Genomic DNA, 18,018 nt, shown 5'->3' on the forward strand with positions numbered 1-18,018 from the left:
CAGGGGACTGGTGTGGGGTGATGTCTATTACAGGGGGCTGGTGTGGGGTGATGTCTGTTACAGGGGGCTGGTGTGGGTTGATGTCTGCTACAGGGGGCTGGTGTGGGGTGATGTCTGTTACAGGGGGCTGGTGTGGGGTGATGTCTGTTACAGGGGACTGGTGTGGGGTGATGTCTGTTACAAGGGGCTGGTGTGGGGTTATTTCCGTTACAGGGGGCTGGTGTTAGGTGAGGTCTGTTACAGGGGGCTGGTGTGGAGTGATGTCTGTTACAGGGGGCTGGTGTGGGGTGATGTCTGTTACAGGGGACTGGTGTGGAGTGATGTCTGTTACAGGGGACTGGTGTGGGGTGATGTCTATTACAGGGGGCTGGTGTGGGGTGATGTCTGTTACAGGGGGCTGGTGTGGGTTGATGTCTGCTACAGGGGGCTGGTGTGGGGTGATGTCTGTTACAGGGGGCTGGTGTGGGGTGATGTCTGTTACAGGGGACTGGTGTGGGGTGATGTCTGTTACAAGGGGCTGGTGTGGGGTTATTTCTGTTACAGGGGGCTGGTGTGAGGTGAGGTCTGTTACAGGGGGCTGGTGTGGAGTGATGTCTGTTACAGGGGGCTGGTGTGGGGTGATGTCTGTTACAGGGGGCTGGTGTGGAGTGATGTCTGATACAGGGGACTGGTGTGGGGTGATGTCTGTTACAGGGGACTGGTGTGGGGTGATGTATGTTACAGGGGGCTGGTGTGGGGTGCTGTTACAGGGGGATTATCATAGGCTGCTGCTTGCTATTGAAGTCTGTGACGGGGGTCTGGTCTTTCACTGGAATAGGCTACCTACTAATTGAGACATGCTACTTGGATGTTATTTGGGGGATATTTTGTTGCCTGTGTACCCTAAGGGCATGTTCACACAGACATTTGGCGGCGTTTACTGCCAAGCGTTCGGGACTTGTCGGCTAAATGCTCCCATTCAAGTGAATGGTAGCATTTAGCATCGCGTGGCTACAGGCGATTACCATTGATTGCGCAAACGCGGCGTTCCGATCCCGATCTAACGTGTCATTTTGGCCGGCCCTTGAAGCCGCATGCGACGTCCAGGGTCGCCTAGCTGCCGCGGCTTCCTGTCCCAAATCGATGTACCGCTGCCCCCGAACGAGACGTCACAGGACGACGCGGCTTCCGGCCGCCCCAACGCCGCCGGCAGTCTGTGTGAACCAGACCTAACCTAATAACATATTACGGTATGGCTAACCTATGATGAACTACTGGCACACCCCAATTTTACTGGTTATGCACCCCTAGATGCTATTTTCCCTAGATGCACCACTGTGCTCACTTTAAATCAAACTATTTTTTTTTATTAAGAAATACAGAATTTGTTAAATAAAAGTGTTCCCTGCATAATACCAGTTTCTGCAACTAATTTGAATATCTATTTTCCCTTGTTTATAATTAATAGCAGGCTTTCTTGCTGCTCCTGTGTGTCATGTCTTCAGTTTAAATACATTTTAGGAAATTGTTTAATACTTCCTCCTGTGATAAGCAGTTTTTTCCAGGGATTACCCAATCATTCTACCTTCTTGGAAAACAACACTGTTATTCCTCTCTGCTTATCTCTGACTCATTCCAATAGCTGTTGGGCAGCTGTCTACAGAGGAATGTTAAAACTTCATAGCTCACAACTTTTGAAAGACAAAAAATATTTTAAAAGTATAAAGTTACAAATGATTTTCCTATTTAATGCCCAATCCAGTGACACTACTCAAGGTTCTCCTTTAACTACTTACCACACAAGGGTGTTGATTCATCAAAAGCCAATAATACTGCACATTACACTTCTGTACACATAGCGCATGGCAATATCACCTTCACTTTCACCTGCACATACTGCGAGTTACACGATTAGCACACATTAGATGCGGACCAGCTATTGCCGAAGAAAGCTTAAAGGGAACGTGAGGTGACAGCGATATGGAGGCTGCCATACGTATTTAATTGTAAATAATGTATTTTCCGGCATATAAGAAGCACTTTTTCTCCCCTGAAAATGGGGAGAAAAAGTCCCTGCGTCTAATACGGCAAAAGCAGGGAATCCCCAACTTGCAAAGCCCACCAATACGAACCACCGACCCACCACCATGTCGAGGATTCTCTGCCTTTGAGCGCCTGCTCCCCCGCATGCCTTCCTCCCTCCCTCCCCCTTGTATCTCCTGCCCCCCCCCCAGCTTACCTTTGCCATGCTCCTGCACTGATCGCAGACCTCCGCTCCCCCCCCCCCCCCCCGCTAGCCTCCTCCCCCTCCCCCATGTGTCTCCAGACCCTGGAACAAGCATATGGCTAATCCAGTAAAACCTGAGTCAGCTGAGTCAGAGTCCTTGATCTGCTGCATGCCTTTTCAGGGTCTACGGCTAAAAGTAATAGAGACACAGGGTCCGGAGGACTGCCAGGCAACTGGTATTGTTTAAAAGGAAATAAATATGGCAGCCCCCATATCCCTCTCACCTCGGGTATCCTTTAACGGGCCGGAGATGGCGCGCATGTGTGAGTTGCCGAAAAACAGACTTTTGGGGGTCCAAATGCTAGAACGAGAATGCGGAGGAGGACATGGGGAGCCTCTTCAGGATTCAGATGCTTCCCCCTCCCGAGGTGAGTACCCCATAGTAACCCCATAGCACTAATATATTAACATTAAACCTTTCAAAATATCAACCAAGATTCCCCTCCCCATTTTATACACTTTGTAATCGCTCCCTGTACCCTTCCCATTATACTTCTACTACTTGCGCTCAATCCCACTTACAGTTTAGATCCACCACTCACACTGTAAATCTGCTACTCCCCCTCCCTTCATCCCACTCACATTACATATCCATCTCATTCCTTTCCTTGCCTTACTCCTATTGTACTCCTGCTTCCCCATGCATTCCCCTACTGAAAAAAGAAATCACTTTTTAACCATTGGGTCAAAAGCCCATTTGCCAATCATGTCCTGCGCTGAGCTTCAGGCTGTGATCTTCCCAGACAGCTCTCTCTGTTCCTCACCTCTTGACTACACAACCTGCCATTACTGCCTTCCTGCAAGCAAACCGAATGAAGAAGTCAAAGTAAACATACGCAAATCATACATACCTCCAATGTAATCTACTTATCAATCTCTTTCTTCTCTACCACGTCCCTTTTGTTGACTGTGATCGATGGAATTCTCCATACTCTATTTTAAAAATGGCGATAACCCTGTAACAGCTTTTGGGTCAGCACACTGGTAAACTGTATTATCACCCACATGAGCCATGGGAAAACATGGACATTGCCTTGCACATCAGTTGTCCTTTCAGTTATTACTGACAGCAACGGATATATAACTGACAGCAACTGAGATATTTCAGTTCTGACAAATAGCTCTGACAGTAATATTCATCTGTAGGTACAGCATGTGTTTATTTTAAATAATTTTACTCGGTTCAGGTTCCTATTCATTTTGGCCACTTTAAAGAGAGTCTGAAGCGAGAATAAATCTCGCTTCAGACCTCATAGATAAGCAGGGGCATGTGTGCCCCTGCTAAAACGCCACTATCCCGCGGCTTAACGGGGGTCCCTTCACCCCCAAATCCCCTCCGTTATGCGGGGGAGCGCTTCCTGGTTGGGGCAGGGCTAACCACCGCAGCCCTGCCCCACACGCGTCTGTCAGCGCGTATCTCCACCTCTCCCCCGCCCCTCTCAGTCTTCCTTCACTGAGAGGGGCGGGGGAGAGGCGGCGATGCGCCGCTGATAGACGCGACTGGAGGCAGGGCTGCAGCCGTTAGCCCTGCCTCCAGGAGCGACCAAATCTACGACCAAGTCTTGCAGGGGGGGATTTGAGGGTGAAGGGACCCCCCTTTAGCGGCGCGATAGCGGCGGTTTAGCAGGGGTACACATGCCCCTGCTAACTATGAGCTCTGAAGCGAGATTTATTCTCGCTTCAGAGTCTCTTTAAGTCATGAGCCCATTTTTTTCAGCTGAGATCTTTATCAGAAAATATTTATTGACACAAAATGTAACATGTTGTGGGCAGTCTGCCTACTAGGCAGTCAGATGGTATATCCTGATGGTATATCCTGGAGTTAGGCTGTGCTTTATACTTGGCAATGAGGATGCAGTACACTACGACTGTGACATTTTATTCTGCGCTATTGTTTCATGTTATTACCTGCTGCTGGCTTCCGCTGTTCACATTTTACATTTTTTAACAGAAAAAATTCGAAAAATGTGCTGTGCAGAAAAAAAAGGAAGTCGTTTGAAGTGCCCCAAATCTAATTACAATAGCATACTCAGTGTGTTATTTCACAGCTCCGAAAATCAATCAGCAAAGTACATGCTTAAACGCAAATGTGTATTTTTATCAAAAAGAAAATCCAGGTGTCTAGAATTCTATTCCCAGCTGGGATCTTTCTCAGGGATATTTTTATACACTTGCTGTGGTCTAAAATAGACTTTGGCCTTTTGGCCATCTGTTTTGTGAAACCTTAGAAAAAACTGGCCTGTATGCCAGTGTATTAAACTGATTGAAAGCCTAGCACAATGTGGGCGGATACTGTTACTGTATATAGTTAACATAATTAAACGTAACAAATGAAAGGCTTTGCTAAATTAGTGAGGCCCTGTTTGTGCTGCTGCTATGAAGCCAAGAAATGATAACCCTGTCCACAGCCATACTCAGGTTTTCTGGAAGTGACAGTTAATGTCACTTATTATAACACAGATCACGGAGACATTTGTGAAGAATGGTATAATGGGGTGATGATGTACAAAGGATATGTACAGAGAAAAGCAGTGGGCATGCAATGTTTTTTCTTTGCAGGTCTAACTACTGTGTTTCCCCGAAAATAAGACACTGTCTTATATTAATTTCAGCCCCAAATATCATGCTAGGTCTTATTTTCGGGGAGGGCTTACAATTTTTTTCCTAGTGGCAGCAACCAGCCCAGTAAAGCCATTCCCTCCCTCCCTCCCTGATGTGCTGCTGGTACATAGCCGAGGGGACCTTGTCCAGAACGGCAACGGCAGCCCAGTAAAGCCCTTCCCTCCCTCCCTCATGTGCTGCCCTGGACTACCGTAGGTCCCCTCGGCCGCAGAATGGCAGCCCCAGCCCAGTAAAGCCCTTCCCTCCCTCCTTCCCTCTGCAGAGTGGCGAGCGGGCATTACAGCGCAGGATACTCACTGGCTTCCGACGTGCCCGCGTTAGCGTCTTTCCTCAGCAGTGTCCAGCTTCCACTCCCTGGCAACGGCTGCTCACGTCATGTGACGCGGATGTGCGTGCGTCACATGACTAGAGCCGTCGTTGCCAGGGAGAGGAAGCTGGACGCTACTGAGGAAAGACGCTAACGCGGGCACGTCGGAAGCCGGTGAGTTCCTTCTGCTGTAATACGGTAATGCTCCGCTCGCGACTCTGCCAATGGAGGGAGCGAAGGGGACGGGGACACATTGTGCGGCCGAACTAGGCCTTATATTCGGAGAATGTCTTATATTTCAAGCTTGCTTGAAATATAAGACCTGTCTTATTTTCGGGGGATGTTTTATTTTAGGGGAAAGACGGTAGGTGCTACAGAATTAAAAATGAAACAAACTTTATTACTTTATTGGTTATCTCCTTTACCAAAGTGCCCCTTGTACATTTCAGGTATCACTGTAGGGCTGGTTCACACAGGTGATTTACGCAATCACTGGCAATCATTTAGATGAATGCTGCCATTCACCTCAATGCTACCCTGACGTTATACAACAAGGAGGTACGCCGGCAACCATCTGTCTGAGCCATGCCTGTGGATTTGCTGCACACTTATTCACATGGCAATGCATTCGTTGGGCCATTTTACATTAGATGCAAAATTCGAATCCAGGAAAAATCTGGACAGCAGTGCTACAATTCTTTGGACGCCGTCTGCTGTTTTCGCATGCATTTTTGTGTGCATTTTCATGTATGTCAATAGCAACAAAAAACAAAGAATAAACAGCTAAAAAAACAAAATGTGATTGTGCGTGTGAATTCAAATTTGCGCGAGATTGTGCATCTGGAAAATAGCATGCAAATTCACATGCTTCTAGGGCTTGTTCACATTAAGGGCGCTTTTGACTTTTTTTAAGCACCGGCGATTTTCAAAATTGCCCTAAGGGCCCATTCACACTAGATCGTTTTGCCGGCGATTTCGGCAAAATGCTCAAGCGCCAACACTTTTTAAAGTGCTAGTGCAATAATACCATAGGGGTCTGTTCTCACTTGGGCGATTTGCGTTAATCGCCGGCGATTAACGCAAAGTGCCAAACGTAAACGTGTAGCCTGCACTATTTTCAGGCGATTTTCCAGTGATCGCGATTAGTGCTATAGGAGCGCTAAACGCGAATGAGAAAAAAATCGCCAAGTGTGAATGGCGATTTTTTAACATTAATTGCCAAAAAACGCTAGCGTTTTTCATTTTGCAAGAGCGAATGGGCCCTTAAAGCGCTTGTGCAATTATTCCCTATGAGAGTGTTCGCATACAGCGGTTCAATGCCGATCCGCTTACCAAAGCGCTACCTGTACCATTTTGGGGGCGATTTGCCTCAATGGCAGGTATAGGGAAATAGCAAAAGGGTTGAAAAAGCGCTTTTAAGAATAAATACATTGTATTTATTCTTTTCTGGGTCAAAGAGTTCACTTCCTGACTTGCTTCAGGAAGTGAAAAAAACGAATCGCTCTGCAAAAGTGCTTAGAAAAGCGCTTAACAAAAAATCACAATGCGCAGGTAAGCGCCGGTAAGTGCTAAAAATACTCGCGCACAAAATCGCAAAACGCTGCCATCATCGATTTCGATTTTAGATGTGAACAAGGCCTAATGGTGGCCATACATGGTACAATTTTTTCATCCAATCTTACCATTTCTATGTAGTATAAGGGTAAATTAAGTGAATATATTGAAAGGATAATTTAGGCAGTTCCCTTATATTACATAGAAATGGTAAGATTGGATGAAAAAATTGTACCATGTATGGCCACCATAAGTCACTAGAGATTCTCAATGAATAGTATATACTGTATAATGCAAACTATGTGCAGCTTGCAGTTGGGCCAAGTGAGGTTCTAATTAATTTTGTTTGTCTCATTTCTAAGTTGCACACCATTTGCATGAAATGTGCAGGCAAGACAGAATTGTCTGTCTATATCGGGTAAATCAAACTCCTCTGATTAATTATATTTTTTAGGGGATTAGGGGGAGGGGCTACCTAATTATGTTTGGGGATTGGGGAGGGGAACTTTGCCTTATTCTCAGTGGGGGTTTAAGGGGCACTCTTCTAACTGTGATGTTTGCTGCATAGAGATGGCCCAAATGGTTCGAGCGCAAACCGATTCGTGCGAACATCGGTGGTTCGCGTTTGCGGTGAACCGCGAACTATATGCGAGTTCGACCCGCCCACTATACTACATCATTAGGCTCAACTTTGACCCTCTACATCACAGTCACCAGACCCAGGGCAGCCAATCAGGCTACACTCCCTCCTGGAGCCCCCCCCCCCCCTTCCCCCTTTTATATAAGGCAGCTGCGTCGGCCATTTCCCTCACTCAGTGTGGCTGCAGAACTAAGAGAAGGGAGAGGAACCTGCTGTAGACATAGGGAAATCTTAGTTAGGCTCTTGTTAGGCTTGTTAGCTTGCTCCTTGCTCATACTTATTGCTAAAAAGCACCCCACAATAGCTCTTTTGAGAGCTAATGTTGTTCTTGTGATCTGTTGTTTTTTTTTGTGTGTGTGGCCCACTGACATTTGCATATACAGCCCTGTCAGTCAGTCGCAGCTGGTCCTTGGTAATTCCTGTGCCACTGCCAGGCCCAGCACATTTAGTGCCTACCTTTTCACTGCACATGTGTGACAGCTGCACATTTGTAATACCAGTCACTGCATACCTGTTAAGGGTACCTGTGTGTGTGACAGGCAGCTGCACATTGTATTGATACCAGTCACTGCATACCTGTTCAGTGCACCTGCATGACCGCACTCAATGTTATATTATATATCAGTCACTGCATATCTGTTCACGGTACCTGTGTGTGTGACATCCCATATGCTTTCTTCCTGGAGCATGCCGTGCGTAGAGTGGTGGATCAAACTGTGGAGGAGCATGAACAGGAACAGGAGGAAGAGTTGTGGGATCAATTATCAGCAGAACCAGATGTTTCCTCAACACCTGCGGCAGCACAGAGGGGGGAGGAGGAGGAAGAGTCATGTGGGGAAGAGGAGTCAGATGATGAGGAAGGTGGGGGGTTTTTTTTGAGGAGGAGGCGGAAGAACAACTGCAGCAGGCGTCGCAGGTGGATTGTGCTGCTCACCTTTCCTGTGGTATTGCTCGTGGCTGGGGGCAGGAGGAGAACTTACCTGACTTCACTGAGGAAGAGCAAGAGGAGATGGATAGTACATCTGCATCCAAATTTTTGCAGATGGCAGCTTTCATGCTGTCCAGCCTGTTGAGGGACCCCCGTATAAAAAACTCAAGGGGAATGACCTGTACTGGGTGACCACGCTACTAGACCCTCGGTATAAGCACAAAGTGGCGGAGATGTTACCAACTCACCAGAAGGCAGAAAGGATGCAGCACTTGCAGAACAAGCTGGCAACTATGCTTTACAGTGTGTTTAAGGGTGATGTCACAGCACAACGGAATAAAGGTACCACTGCCAGTAATCCTTCTCCCACGTCCACACAGACAAGGACAGACAAGCCTCAGCGATCTCATGGTGATGTTGGACAAGCGGACATTCTTTAGTCCAACGCCTCGCCTTAGCACTTCCGGATCCACCCTTCACCAATGCCTCGACCTTCAGGTAGCCGACTACCTGGCTTTAAGTGTGGATGTAGACACTGTGAGCAGCGATGAACCCATGGAGTACTGGGTGCGCAGGCTTGACCTGTGGGCAGAGCTGTCACAATTTGCCATCCAACTTCTGTTTTGCCCTGCCTCAAGTGCCCTGTCAGAAAGAACCTTCAGCACAGCTGGAGGCATTGTCATTGAGAAGAGAAGTCGGCTAGGTCAAAAAAGTGTTCAGTACCTCACCTTTATCAAAATGAATGAGGCATGGATCCCGGGGGCTACTGCCTGCCCGAAGACTAAGTCAGTCCCCACACACAGCATTTCTGCCTGCACGCTGTAACGATCTGCTAGTGTGTGCAAGCATTAGCAGACAGACAAATATCAGACGTTCCCTAAAAGGGAAATGTCTTACAGACAGTGTCAGTAGAAGGCAGTATAAACACTGAGTACAGATCAAGAGAATGGTCAAACAAATCAGGTCGGCAACAGATCAGATTGGTAAGGTACAAAATCAGCAGGCAAAATCAATGTGAGTAATCAGGCAGAGGTTGGCAACAGATTAGATTGGCAAAGGTACAGAATCGGCAGGCAAAATCAAAGTGAGTAATCAGGCAGAGGTCGGCAACAGATCAGATTGGCAGAGGTACAGAATCGGTAGGCAAAGAGAAGTCATAGAAACAGGCAGAAGTCAAACACAGTATAATCAATATATAATAAGCTGAGCTAGTATGGAATCCCCGGGGTCCTGCCAGTTCAAGCCACACACGGACTGACTAAGGTCTGAAGCCTTCACTGCGAAGTGTTAGCTAGAGCAGACAGTGAGCAAGTGTCAGAAAAGCGCTTAAGAAGCCCGAATAAGCAGGAGAACACGCCCCCAAGCCGCTTGGCCAATCCGGAGGTGGAGCCATGCTGACACGCTTCCTTAGAGCATAAGAGGAGCGACGATGACAGCGCATGTGTCCGCCCTAATTTACAGTCTGAGTATCATGCGGCCAGATCCCCGCAGGAACCCCGCTGACACCATCCCTGCCAATGCGGCCGTCCGCACCGGAAGTCCCAGATGCGCTGCCAGTGGTGGCAGCCGCAACTGACATGGTAAGCGCAGGATTACTGACACGACATGTGACTGCCTGCCCCAAGACTAGAGTTGGTCCCCACACAGCTTCTCTGCCTGCAGGCCGCTTGACTGCCTTCTCCGCCACCACCAACAGGGTCCAGGACTCTGTGAAGGGGCTTGTGTATCACAATGAAGCAATGACCGCCAGCTATATGAGTGTCTCGGGGGGGGGGGGGGCACACCCAAGAAAACAAGGTTGTTGCTTCATTGTGGACAGACCAAATTCGATCAGCTGGACAGTAACTGTTGTTCTGTCATTGAGCTACCTCAGCCCGACCATATGGGCTGGAAAGCCGCCATCACCTGCACTCTCACCATCGTGCGCACCAGTCCAGCACAGCCATCACTACACAAACAGCTGTTTGAAGTCACTGCATACCTTTCACTGTATCTGTGTGACTGCACATTGTATTATTATACCAGTCAGTGCATACCTTTCACTGCATCTGTGACTGCACATTGTATTATACCTGGCAGTCGGTGCATACCTTTCACTTGAATGGATGGCAGACTTGCCCTCCATAACAGATTGTCGTTAAAGGATTTAAAATGGATTCGTCTCATATACAGCAGGGCCTCGAAAGAGTCCTCCTGTATTGTTATTTTTTGTCACTACCTCCCTGAGTCGGGACTTGCGTGCCGTGCCTGCTGCCTTTCATGGATGTGTGGTGGTAGCCGTTCCTGCTCCTTTGCCCACAGCAGCAGCCAGGTGTCTGTTAAGGAAATCTTTGAGTGGAAGAAGCCAATGTCTGCCAGTCACCCCCTTGCCCGGCGTCTGACAGCTGGCTTGGCAGAACTGTTAGCTCGCCAGCTGTTACCATACCAGCTGGTGGACTCTGAGGCCTTCCGAAAATTTATGGCGTTTGGGACACCGCAGTAGAAGATACCAGGCCGCAATTATTTTTCTAAAAAGGCGATACCCAAACTGTACCGTGATGTTAAAAGGCAAATGGTGTCATCTCTGGCATACAGCGTTGGTTCAAGGGTCCATCTGACCACGGATGCCTGGTCTGCAAATCACGGTCAGGGCAGGCACATTACTTATACGGCACATTTGGGTCCTTCCTTGGGTGTGTGGTGGTAGCCGTTTCTCAGGCTCCCACTCCGGCCCGGAATCGAACCCGGATTCCCCGGCCATTACCCGTGGTCACCATGGTACTTAGTGATAAAGTAATATGGAAAGTTTATCAGTCACACATTTGAATGAATGTCAGATTTGACCACCATAACAAATTCTCGTTAAAGGTACTGAACAGCCAGCAGAAAAAGTAATTTAAAAAAATAGAAAGAACCATCGAAAGTTGATAAGGCAGTCAGACATTACCTGACATCACTGACAAAGAGCAATCTCGCCATGGTGCACACCAGTCCAGCACGCCCATCACTACACAAACAGCTGTTTGCGGTGCGTTACGCAGTGAGTTTGGTCTGTCAGTGTGAAGCAGTACACTAATTACACTACCTGATTGATATATACACATGCAAGATGTTTTAAAGCACTTTAGGCCTCCAATTTAGCAATAAAATGTGATTTCTGCCCTTAAACCCTGCTGTGCGTAAAATCCGGATTTTCCCCCGGGACTTTTGGCGTGTATCCCACTCCGCCATGCCCCCCTCCAGGTGTTAGACCCCTTGAAACATCTTTTCCATCACTTTTATGGCCAGTTTTCAAAGTTCGCCTCCCCATTGAGGTCTACGGCGGGTTCGAAAGGTCGCACAAACCCGAACTTTTGCGGAAGTTCGCGTTCGAGGTTCGCGAACCTAAAACCGGCGGTACGAGCCATCTCTATTGCTGCATACACTCTCTGTGTTTTGGGGTAACATGCTGCCTAATTGTTATGTGGGATATCTACCTACTTGATTATAATCAAAGAAGTGGATGTTGTGGAACATGTCTATTTTGTTACATCGGATATGGCTATTTGTATGGTTAATATAGTTTTTGTGCTAGCAGGAAGGTTTGCTAGGAAATTGGATGGAATAGTATTTTACATGAAATTAACTAGGAGTCAGTGAGCCTCAAGAAAATATCACTGTTCCTCACCCAACACTGTCACACATGCTCCTAAAAAAAAGCCAAAAACGTTTTTCAAGCTTCGTACACATGCTAGACTATCATCAGCTGAAGCAATCAATCAATCAATCGTTTGGCATGTGTATAGCTGACATCCACATGTTGCTTAGCGATATTACAGCATGTAGAAAAATTATTAATCACTGTTGCATTACCTACTCTCATATACCAAGGAGAGTAGCAGATGGGGCACCAATCCACTTTGCTTCAGAATATGTATTCAGCATCAGCAACCATCACTGGATTGGTGCCCTGTCTGCTACTCTCCTTAATTTATGTGAATATTTGGTTTAACGGGTGCACACCACAAGAACCGCTACTGTCACAGAGGTCCTGCAGTGCATTTAGTGCCGACGCAGGTTCTCTTCATAAACTGCATTATCTACTCTGTATTGTATTTCAGGATCTCCTTAACCTGCTGAGCGGTCTGGACGAGCTCAGCTCGTCCAACACCGCCAGAGGCTGCCGCTCAGGCCCTGCTGGGCCGATTTTTGTCAAATAAAAAGCAGCACACGCAGCCGGCACTTTGCCAGCCGCGTGTGCTGCCTGATCGCCGCCGCTCTGCGGCGATTCGCCGCGAGCAGCGGCGAAAGAGGGCCCCCCTAGCCGCCTGAGCCCTGCGCAGCCGGAACAAAAAGTTCCGGCCAGCGCTAAGGGCTGGATCGGAGGCGGCTGACGTCAGGACGTCGGCTGACGTCGATGACGTCACTCCGCTCGTCGCTATGGCGACGATATAAGCAAAACAAGGAAGGCCGCTCATTGCGGCCTTCCTTGTTTATTCTGGGCGCCGGAGGCGATCGGAAGATCGCCTCCGGAGCGCCCTCTAGTGGGCTTTCATGCAGCCAACTTTCAGTTGGCTGCATGAAATAGTTTTTTTTTTATTTTAAAAAAACCCTCCCGCAGCCACCCTGGCGATTTAATCAGAACGCCAGGGTGGTTAACGCCATGTGATGTTGTTGTTCTTGGCATTTTATGCTGATAACTGCCTGCCCAATCTCATCTAATAAACACTATAAGAAAAAAAAAACAAATATAGCATTACTGCATTTAAAGCGTTTTATGCCAAAAGTGCATATAAAAATATACAATAACACAATGGCCTCAATTCACTAAGCAGTTTAGACTAGTCTACTGATGGTTTTTAGTCTACTGATGGTTTGGTCAGTTGCATCAAAGAGGAATTCACTATTACCAAATGTTTTAGACCTGTTTTTAGACCTGGTCTAAAACATTTGGTAATCGGTAAAGCAGGGGAAATTATCAAAAGATGCAGTTCACAAATTAGTAGCTATGACTGACATCCTTCTCTTGTGATGAGCTCTCCTCTGCACACAAACTCCTGCATAATTGATTCAAAAGGTCCCATCCTCACATCTAAAATACCTCACAGAATTACTTTACCGATAGAAATCAGATGGTCTAATCTCTGTCAGAAAAGTGGGCGTGGTTACTCCTTGTTTGCCTTTGTGAATTGTGTAATTACTGAATGTTAGACCAGGTCTAAAAACAGGTCTAAAACATTACACCAAACCATCAGTAGACTAAAAACCATCTGTAAACTAGTCTAAACTGCTTAGTTAATTGAGGCCTAATAGTGGAAAATCCATAGTACTATTTATAGTGGCAGTGAGAGAGCTGGTGGCTTCCTATGAGTTTGGTGATCTAACCAATGAAATGTTGATTGACAAAACTCAGAAACCCTGCAAAGTAGATAGATCGCACCTAGCACACAGGTTAATGGCTGGAATACTACATGTCAGACAGATGTGCACCAAGTTACACATTCTGATTTTTGACTTCCACAAACAAAGCCAGCAAGTAAGGTGTACACCAATTAGAAAAAGGGCCAGATGCAATACACTGCGTAAAGGTGCTGTGCATAGGGAGTGCACATCAATTTTACCATTACTAAAGGCTCATACACACATCAGACCATGGTCTTTGGAAAATGAAAGATCACAGACCAGTTTTACCCCCTTCCATGTAGTATGAGAGCCATACTCTACACAGTCTATTCTATGGAGCTGAACTCCCCATCAGAAAAAAAACTTTGCAAGATGCTGCACACAAAGATGCTGTACAGACACAAAAGATCAGTAGCTGCAAAAGATCTGTTCCTGCCAAAAATCCAACCCTGCAAATTGCAATGATAGTCTATGAGATCTGCAGATCATCATACACACATGATTTAACTGACAGATCTGCAGATCTGAAAATCCAACCTGGTGGATCTGATCTGCAGATGAATGTCAGTTAAATCATGTGTGTACGATGATCTGCAGTTCTCATAGACTATCATTGCAATTTGCAGGGTTGGATTTTTGGCAGGAACAGATCTTTTGCAGCTACAGATCTTTTGTGTCTGTACAGCATCTGTGTGTGCAGCATCTTGCAAAGTTTTTTTTCTGATGGGGAGTTCAGCTCCATAGAATAGACTGTGTAGAGTATGGCTCTCATACTACATGGAAGGGGGTAAAACAGATCTGTGATCTTTCATTTTCAAAAGACTATGGTCTGATGTGTGTATGAGCCTTTAGCCTGTGGAGCACTGGCCGTTAAAGGAACACTAAAATGACAATGTACAAATAATGTCTAAGTAGCTGTGTAAACATTTTCCTACTTTTCATGTTTAATATCAGAGGCAAAAGCTGTAATTCATTGTGTGAAGATTTTGGAATGTTTCATTTGCAAAGTAAAACTCTGTTTCAATATGACACTGTTTTTTGCATGTCAGACTGCAGAGTTACTGTATATGAAAAGCCTTTGGTGTCAGGTTTCACACACAATTACAAATGTAAACGTTGAACATAAGAAAAATGTCCTCTGCTCTCTGCAGACCGCTCAGTCAGAGATACAGGCAACTGCCAGTGAGAGCTTTCTCAAACACAGGGTTAACAGATGTAGTGTGAGGGAATCCTCGTCTCCTCATGATTAAGTAGGCCGTCAGAGTTGGTCAGACTTTCCGTCAATGAAGTGTGAAAGGACTTTGATAACAGTAAACAAACAGATAAGCATTTAAATGTATACACCCGCACTTAGCAGCACTTTCCAAACAATTCCTATCTCAATTGAAAAAACATGTTAATCGATAGTGTTCCCTTAAAGAGGAGCTGTCAGCTATACTATCTCAAAAAAAAACAACACATAAATAAGTAGATAAATACTTGCTCTACGCACATAACTTATGTATTGCACTGTCCACATTTTGTTTTCAGTGAATTGTATGTAGTAAATAAAGAGAATTCTGTTTCAGGCATTTGCCATCTTAATTCCCTCTGTCTGAAGCCAATACTGATGTCATTTCCTACCTTACTCTGGGAGGAGGGCGTCCAATGCAAACACAGACAGTCTTTAGATACTCTCACCCAGCTCTACAATAGAAAGTGCATTGTTATTGTGTGACTCTGTAGCTTGAGAATCATGAGAAATATTTTCCAATCAGAGAGGCACAGAAGTGTGGGAAGGGAAAACAGGAGGGAAAGAGGCTTCAACCAATCAGGTTGCATTAGTTAAGTCTGAGGGGATACTAAAGAAGCAAAAAAAGACAACCCAGCATGCCCTGCAACTTCCTTTGTGTGGCAGATGTACCAAATGAGAGCCAGGGAAACTGGGGAAAGATGTTTTATGGAGAAGAAAAATAAGAGTGATTTTAAAATTTTGGATTGTCTGGTTAGCATCTTTATTACTTGTTTGCCAGATAAAAATAAAGAATTGATATTTGATTTTATGCCCGACAGTTACACTTTAACCTGTTAGCGCCACGGGCACGGTAACGTATGCTTTGCTATGGTAATGGGCAGTGCTCCACAGGCTGTAGTAATGATAAAATTGCCACAGTTACGCAGTGCATTGCATCTGGCCCATGGTGTGGAAAGACATACATTTTCAGCCTAGATCTCTGGTTAATGTTAACACATGTGACTTGCTGAAACAGGGACAATTTAACTGTACTACTTCACAAAGCACAAGGCCCCTACAAACATAAACTGTCTGATGGACACATGGAATACTATTCACCTTGCTTCTGTTGGGAAGGACACTTTCAGGAAATATTCCTCCCTACTTACAGTATGATATTCACAACATTAGAGCAGCGATGCGTCGATCACTTTGGCGTCAGCGCTGCGTGCCTGATTTCGGTGCCGCACAAATTAAAGGGTAATCAATAGCTGGTGCCCAAGTTACATGTCCCCCTGAGTTGCTATAACTCAGAAGTGGAATAGTAGCAGCATGGGTCCACAGTTTGTGCAGGAGCAGGGTGAGCCCTTTTTTTTACTTTATATTGCACCTGTCTCGATAAAGTTCTACTGCCTTATATTAATGCTTGATAATAATAATGTCTTGCATTAATGGCCCGCACTGATAATGAATGGACTGTAGAACCTGAAACTATGGTGCTCAGAGAATCAAAAATCCCCTGTGTAGTCGAAATGTCTACGTCAGGCTTTCTCAACCAGGGTTCCTTGAGTACTCTGCAGGGGTTACTTGGCATTTTCCCCCATCGTGGGGGAGAAGTATAATAGAGCACATTATAATAGGGAGTACTGTAAAAATAAGCACTAAATTGTACTAAATGAGTGGCACTGTAATAGGGGGTAGTGAATTAAACAGTCACACATACATTTAAAGACTATGCTTCCTGCAAAATAAATGCAGGGGTTCCTCGAGATCAAAAAATAGTTTGCAGGGGTTCCTTAACCCTCCTGGCGGTCTAATAAATTCTGCCAGGAGGCAGCGCAGCATTTTTTTTTTTTTTTAAATCATGTAGCGAGCCCAAAGAACGGGATTTCCTGGAGGGCTTCCCCCGTCGCCATGGCGACGGGGCGGGATGACGTCACCGACGTCACCGACGTAGTGATGTCATTGGGAGTCCCGATCCACCCCTCAGCGCTGCCTGGTACAGATTGGCCAGGCAGCGCACGGGGTCGGGGGGGGGGGGGGGCGGCGCGGCGTGACGAATAGCGGCGATCGAGCGTGGGGCGGCGGCGATCGGTGTGCTGACGCAGCTAGCAAAGTGCTAGCTGCGTGCAGCAAAAAAAAAATTAAGGCTACGTTCGGGGTTACCGCCAGGAAGGTTAAGATCCAAAAGTTATTTGCAGGGTTCCTCCAGGGTACAAAGGTTGAGAAAGGCTGGTCTATGTTATAAACGTAAGGCATAGTATTGTTTCTTGTTTTATCATCCTGTAGATTATTGCTATTTGTTATAGTGTTGCTTGCAGACTTAAAAAAAAAAAAATTGTACCAGAGAGGATATGTGTGTTCCTCCCTTTGGCCTGTGGTGTCACTGTAGCATTATCTGCATTATACTGTACAATATATCAGGTTCTCTTCTATGTAAGTACAGCTGTAAGTACAGCTACCCTTGAATGCACAGCCTGTGTATATTCAGGGGCAATTCTGGCAATCAGTATCCTGGGAGTGATATATAATTATAGTAGATTCCTCCTCTTCTAGTCAACTTTGACTTTTCGTGATCATATGTACATTTTCATACCAGAGGTATCTGTCAATCACTGCTTCTTTCAGCTGTTTCATAGGCATGTTCATCGCTTCACATATACTGTCCATCCATCTTAGCCTCTGCCATCCTCCTCTTCTTTTGCCCTCCATTTTTCAAAGCATCAAGGATTTCTTAAAGTAGCATACTTCTAGATAAATACAAAAGGTGGACTATTATCATATGAAGCAGCCTTGGTGTTAGGGCTGGTTCAGACGGGCGTTTTTGTGGCGTTTAACGCAGCGTTTCAGACGCAGCGTTTTTTGGGATCTACTGCCATCCCATGCAAGTGAATGGGAGCGTTTAGAGCTGGCTTTTGCAGGCTTTCATGAAAGCCTGGCAGTAGATCCCAGCGTTGCGTCTAGTCTCAAAAGCAACATGCTGCTTTCAGAGGCGGTAAACGCGAGGAAACAATAGCAGACACCAGAACAAAAGCCTTCAAAAGCTAGCTTTTAAACGCTGGCGTTTAAACGCTGGCGTTTGAACGTAATGCCAAGCAAAAGCTCAGCAGACGCCCGTGTGAACCAG

At 46.2% G+C, this 18,018-nt stretch overlaps 1 long non-coding RNA gene across 2 annotated transcripts in view; it reads right to left on the bottom strand.

The window, feature by feature from the left end:
- LOC137547035 (uncharacterized) overlaps positions 1 to 17,636 on the bottom strand; it is a 79,570-nt gene extending 61,934 nt beyond the window's left edge. For both annotated transcript variants that reach the window (XR_011026443.1, XR_011026442.1), the window contains exons 1-2: positions 17,488 to 17,636; positions 15,302 to 15,364 (exon numbers count right to left, since the gene is read on the bottom strand). This is a non-coding gene — a long non-coding RNA (uncharacterized lncRNA). The remainder of the gene's footprint in view (positions 1 to 15,301; positions 15,365 to 17,487) is intronic.
- Positions 17,637 to 18,018: the final 382 nt, after the last annotated feature.

This window comes from Hyperolius riggenbachi, chromosome 1, assembly GCF_040937935.1.
Source record: "Hyperolius riggenbachi isolate aHypRig1 chromosome 1, aHypRig1.pri, whole genome shotgun sequence".
NCBI classification, from domain to species: Eukaryota; Metazoa; Chordata; class Amphibia; order Anura; family Hyperoliidae; genus Hyperolius; species Hyperolius riggenbachi.